We start from the raw sequence: 6,652 nt of genomic DNA, 5'->3' as shown, positions 1-6,652 counted from the left end.
CACACATGGAGTGGTCTCCAGATGGTGGCTGTCATTCTGACCTCATTTTAAGGGAGAGGAGAGGAGAGGGACCAGTAGAGTTGCTGATGCTGCAAGGGGAGCCACACCCTCACATCCTGAAGGTCTTCTCCCAGGCCCAGTGGCTCACACTTGGGCCATGCTACCAGCTTCCCCTTGCCCACTGTGTGCCTGTCACCAACTCCTGATGATGTTGGACTGGAATCCCTAGAGAGTTGAGCCCGCAGAGGCCTGGGTTGAGGTGGGCCCTGGGCAGGTCACCTCCTGGCGAATTGAGTTCTGCTTGCATGGATGTTGGCACTCGATGACACTCTTGTGGCCTAGGGGGTGGGTGGCTAGGGCAGTCAGAAGGGTGGATTCCTTGATGCTCCTGGGACTTGGAGATGGTTAAGGCAGCCCTGCAGTCATGTTGCTGCCTCATAGCTGGGCCAGTTGCCCAGTCTCTTGCCATGTGCAGGGACCAATGGCCTGGGAGTGTGCTAGTCAAGGTTTAGGAACACGATATGGCAGGCCCTGCTGCTCTCTGTGTTGAAAACAGACATCCTTGGCACAGCTGATGCCTTGGGCCAGATAATTCTCTGTCATTGGGGCCTGTTCTGTGTCTGGCTGGATGTTTGACAGCAATTCTGGGATGTACCTCCTAGATGATAACAGCATCCTTTCCCACCATCCAGGATGGAAGAGCCTCGGCCTGCATTTCCCACCCGGGGCCCAGTCTGCTTTGACAGTCCTGGTTCCTGCATTTTCCCTGCTGTCCTCATAGCGACGGTGTGATCACTCCCATGTGCTGCCACTCCCCAGACACACCCGGCATGTCCACTTCTAGCTACTTCTCTGCACTAACTCTGAATTCTGCACTGTTTTTAATAACTTGGGACTCAAGGACTGCTGTACTCTGACCTAGGAATTAAGCTGCATCTTTGCCTTTGAATCTGACAAGCCAAGGGCTCCCTCCATTCTTGGACGAAATTGTCTCTGTGGCATTTCTCTTTCTAGCCATCCCGATGGTCATTAGTCTCCAAATCTGGAAAACATGCCACTCCCCTTCGAATGAGTTATGACGGGCAAATGCGTATCTCTGGACATTAGCTCCTAGCAGGGTGACAAGGAACAGGGCATGAAACCTCTGGGAGTCTCAGTTTTTCCCATCTGTCCAGAGGGTGGAGGCGGTGCCGGGACCCAGTGACCCCGTCCTTGGCTTAGTTGGTGATAACAGCTTCCAGTGGTTAGATGTACCTGGACCTTGCCGTGGGGAGGGCCTCACAGCTGTGGCATTAGAATTAGGGCTAGGAGCAGAAGCAACTGGGACATTCTTGTGGAACTCTTCCTCCTTGTGTCACTGCTCCGCCACCAGCAATGCAGGAATGCAGGAAGCCACAGAATCCTTCCCTTGTAGAAGCAGCCTCGTATTGCGCAGTTCAGCCCAGCTCGGCTGCCTGCCTGTGCGGCTTGCCAACACTTTCTGCATTGAGTTCCTGCACCTTTATGTGATTTCCATTGTATAGATGAGAAAACCAAGGCTTAGAAACCTAAGCCAGCCCCCCACCCAAGGCCATATCACTATCTGTTTAAAAAATTCCTATTTGAAAGGCATAAACACACACACACACACTCCCCCCACATTGGGTAAACCCGGTTTGCAGACTGCTTAATCAGCTGACATAGTGACACACCCCCATCTGTGTTTCTGCTTTCCTATTGCAGGGTTTTACATTTGTTTTGCCTTACCCACTTTTGTAAATAATGTGATGACAAGCATCTGTATGCCCCAACCTTTGACCACAGATCTAGTTATTACCTGAGAACAGATTCCTGGAAGTGGAATGACTAAGTCAAGGCTGGAGAGATCCGCAATGCCCACGTACCTTTCCCAAAATCTGTGCCTCCATAGTCCCACGAGCGGTGAACGGCAGCTTGCTCATGCACCTGACATTAGCACTACCTACATCTGTGCCTGCAACAACCGTCATTCACACGTGGCAACCCTCGCTAGTTTCCATTTTCTGTTATTACTGAGCTCGAATATCTTTCAAACAAACTTACGTGTATCTATATGTACGTGTGCATGGTTTTTTTAAATGATGTTTACCTGGTTGATCAGGGCGGGAAGGGACGAGGGTTAGGGAAAATGTGTGTGATCATTGTTTCAAAATTTTGTATTTATTCCTGTTTCTGGGGAAGGGAGGAAATAAGGGAAGGAGACACACCCAGGCTCCCAATGGCCCCAGTAGCCGGGATGTGGAGTGGCCACCCGATATCCACCCAGTGTCCGGTGCGGTACATGTGTCTTATTACTAAATTTGTATTTTTAGTTTTCTTTTTCTATTGTAACGGCATAAACATTTACATATCAGTTGGAAAAAAGTATTTTTTTCCCCAGATGTGCCTTGTGTCTTTCATATTTGGTGGCAAGGTCTCTGGCAAGGTCATTGCCCTTCCCCTGGATGCTTTAGAATCCTGAAGGACTACACATGGTCCCATTTATGTGGGAACCCCTTCTTCCTCCCTCTACAGTGTGTCTATGTGTGTTGCACAAGGGAGGTGCTCAATAACTATTGACTCAATCAGTGGGACAGAATGAATGCTCTCAACAAGCAGATGTTCCAGCCCAGGGTTAGACCGGAGTGTTCCCTGGTACATACCCCCTGCTCTGGTGTGTCTCTCACAGACCTGGGAATGAGACAGAAGGCTAAGTGAGGACAAGCGACACTCCCGCCTCCAGCCCAGTCAGGGCCATCACCGACTTCCTCTGCAGTAAGCCATTTCCATTTCTCCACTCTCCAGTACGTGTCTCCCTGATTGGCCCATCAGCCATTGCCTGGCTCTGTGTTTCCGTTCATGAGGCCTTAATTGACTTTCTGTATTGTTCTGTCCATGGCTCATTAAAACCGCATTCCTGCGCACATGATGATGTGCAAATGAGGGCAGCACGCCCCTCCCAATGCTAGGGAATTGGAGACTCCGAGTCTTTACATCTGGTAGCATGGGTGGCCTTCCGCGGATAGAGATGATGTAAACCAAGCCATTTCTCAGTAGCGCTTCCAGAATACCTTGGGCAATGCCATGAGAGATGTCCAGTGGCACAGGAGAACCACAACTTTGCCAGACCACCAAAACATCCCCAGCGTAGGTCCTGATCCACCCCCCTCGCGACGTAAACAAGGCATCCCACACTTGGCTCCCTCTTCAGGACCCGCTGTGCTTCAGTCACTACTTGTGTTCTCTCTTTCTACTTTATGAACTCATGGTAACTCCGCTGGGCTAAGGACTTGTGCCCATTTTATTGATAGACAAAAAGGGGGCGAGACATCAGAACAGAGTTCTCCCACTAAACCCAGCTCACTTGCTACGCTGCATGTTTGCATGAAAAGGTGCACAGGCGGCTTTCTCAGGAGGGTGAGGATCAGGCTGAGGCATGTTGCTCTGCCCCGGGAGCGACCCCCGGAAGGGCCCTCCGGGGTGGAGCAAGGCCATCTCCAAAAGTGGTTAGGGGGACACAGAAAGGGGCCCTGGCGTGCCTGACCAAGCCCTGGATGACATGCCAACCTGGGGATGTGCGGACGCATGTTGGTGCTCATCCCTATGCAGCAGGATGGGCTCGGTGGCCTGGATCCTTGGGCACACTAGGGACTTGGTGTCCGTGCCGCCTGCAGGCAGCCTCACCTACCCCTGGAGGGCAGAGGCTCTAATAGGAACTGCGGGTATTTTTAGCTTCACGTGTGCAGACACAGGCTGGGGCGAGTTGGACGGGAACAGCTAATAAGCCCTGGTGCTTATTAAGTTGGGAAGGATGAAAGGACGGGAGGAGAGGCAGACTGCTGGAGTCGGTGCATGTCTGACGTTCCCAGAACTTGCTTTCCATAATTCATACAGAAAGATTGAGGTCAGGCTGGTTATGCACAGCCTGTGAGTGGGCACACCAGGGCCCTCCCCCCACCCCTGGTGCAGCTCTGCCCTCGCTTGATGAATGTGGGCAGCAGGGCTGTGTGGCTTTGGAGCTGCACTGTCCAGGCTCCTGAGGTGGGGCAGGGTGGACATGAGAGCCTTGGAAAGGACCAGATTAGAACCCACTTCAATGTGATCCTTACAACCAATGACAGAGATAAAAAGAGACAGCAAGAGGGAGCTGAGCAGCTTAACTTTTATCCCGAGTTCAAAGATGAAGAAATGGGATTCTGAGAGGCATGGGACTTGATCAGGACACACGGCAGGGGAGCAGCCAGGTCGGTGGTCTTTCTCCATGTCAGTAGTGTCGAAGACACACTATTTTACTCAGGAATGCCATCCATCACTGGTGTGGGCAGTGCAGCCCATGGGTAAGCTTGCTAGGTGAGGTGGTAGGCTGGGCAGGGACTTTGTGGGTTTACAGCCTTTGGTGCCGGTTGAAGCTAGGTTAATACAGGCAGCTGTCTGTTGGTGACCGTCTTCCGGGGGTGACCCAAGGGAGCTGGCTGCTGGGGGCAGGTGTGCTCAGCTATGCTCACAGCAGTGGGTGGCAGGGCGCACCAAGTTGAGGGTGGCTGGGGCCAAGCTGGAAGCTGAAGAGGAGGAAGCACCGGGGCCCTGCTGCTGTCCACACTGCTCGCCTCACTGCTTGTCTTTACAGGTGGAGAATGAAGATGTTCATTGTCTCCACATCACTTCAGCAAAAAGCTGATTATGGCCTGTAGCTTGGTCATCTATTAATCCATCTTCCAGTCTTCCTGCAGCCTGTGGGGCTGTTTCCAATCCGCCTCCAGCTGTTCCACCTCTACTTCCACTTGCTCTGTTTACCCACCCATCATCCATTCACAGTCAATCCCTTACCTCCACACCAACCCCACTCTTTAATCCCTCCTCCAGTTCCACCCTCCCGGCCTTGCAGCTCACCTGCTCCTGCTCCACATACCTGCCATCTGCACAGTACTACCCGTGAACTTCCTTCCCCATCCAACCACAATGCCGGCATCTTATCCGGAACCGCCAGTGTGTCCCAGGCTGAGGGTTTGCCGTTACGGGCACAGGGAGGTGTGTGACACATTCTTTCGGAGTTGACCTAGCACATAGCATTCAATTCCACTTCTGAAATTAGTATGAAAGGGAGTCCTGGGCAGAACAATGCCAAGAATCTGAGTGAAGGAAAAGAGATGGAATTGCATGAGTATTAATGAGCTTGGGACTCTCCTTTCTGGAAAGATGCATGTGAAAGAAAGAGAGAGAGAGAGAGAGAGAGAAACAAGAGGAAGAGGCAGGGAGTGACAGTGCTAGGGTCTGAATGCTTGCATGGCCCTCAGAATCCAAGTGCTGAAGTGGTAAGGCAGCTAGTTTGTGATAGTTTGTTATAGCAGCCTGAATGGGCTAAGGGAAAGAAGGCAGGCAGAAATACGTATGGGTACCTACTTCCTGGTGGGACCCTATGTGCGGGATCTTACCAGTTGTACTTAATCATTCTGATGACCTTTTGAGGTCATTACCTGCACTTTAGAGTGCCCTCTGGGCACCTGTTCACGCCAAGCAGGGCCAGTACACAGCACTTGACCATTCACTTTTGGTCGTCACTGCCCAAAGATGGATGTGGACAGGGACCACACAGACTACCGATCCATACAGCACCCCAGGGGAAAGGGAGTTATGGTGCCAGGTGCACCTGTTTGATGTGGAATTGGTGCATCCCTTGGTGACTGCACCAGGCCAGGGTTCTGCTGGAATCGGGTAACAGAGCCGATCTGCGGGCAGTGACATGGCCAGTGCAATGCTCAGCTTTGCTTTCACGGTCCAGGGTCTCCTGCTGGGGAAGCAGGAGGCAGAAGCCTAGGCAGGTGAGGTCAGTTCCTCCTGCCACCTGCCAAGGCTCTAGCCAGGGCTCCAAGAGCTCTAGACCTGGGCATTCCTGGCACCAGCATTCTGCTGATGCATCATTCCTGGCACTTTCTGGATCCAGCTCTTCCTGGCTCTGTAACATCCAACTGTTCTTAGTTATGATGAAGCTCTGGGAACTGCTGGCCAACAAGCTCAGTCCCCCATGGCTAAGTAGGTGACCCAACCCAGCCAGGGCCCCAGTGACATCTCAGGGACCAGGGCTTGGCAGCGAGGGGATGAGGGCAGGGTGTGACAGACTGCAGTGTTGCAGACAGCTGCTTTCCAACAGCTGCAGAGCTTGTTGAGTCGGGGGTGGGGTGGCAGCTGGGGGAGTGACTGTGCAGACTGGGAATTGCAGAATGCCTCTACAGCTCTGCTGCTTCCCCAAACCTGCTTGTTTCCTCGGTGCCGAAGCCCATCTGTCTGCCAAGCATGCAGAGTTTGGGGCAGAGTGAGCACAAGAGCTTGTGCGCTGGGGCTGGCTGCAGGGTATCATCTGTGCATACAGCCCCGTAGCGGCTTGGAGCGGGGCTGCAGACACTGGGGGGAGAGCCTGCTCCGGTCTCAGTTACCTCAGCTGTCCCTCCTCCTAAACTTTACCCTGGGCAGGCACGGCCAGCCACCCACCTGCCAGCTCAGCTGTCCTGCTTGCTCCCTGCGTAATCCCTGCCAGGAAGAGAGGAGGGAAACCTGAACCGACCCTGCTCCTCTGCAGGCTGCCATCCTGTTGCCCTCCAGCCAGCAGGAAGGGGAGGGCAGTAGTGGTGGGGACAGGGAAGGGCAGAGCAGGGGGAGA

The sequence above is a fragment of the Ochotona princeps genome, chromosome 30 (assembly GCF_030435755.1).
Source record: "Ochotona princeps isolate mOchPri1 chromosome 30, mOchPri1.hap1, whole genome shotgun sequence".
Classification (NCBI taxonomy): domain Eukaryota; kingdom Metazoa; phylum Chordata; class Mammalia; order Lagomorpha; family Ochotonidae; genus Ochotona; species Ochotona princeps.
Note: the sequence above shows the minus strand (reverse complement) of the source record.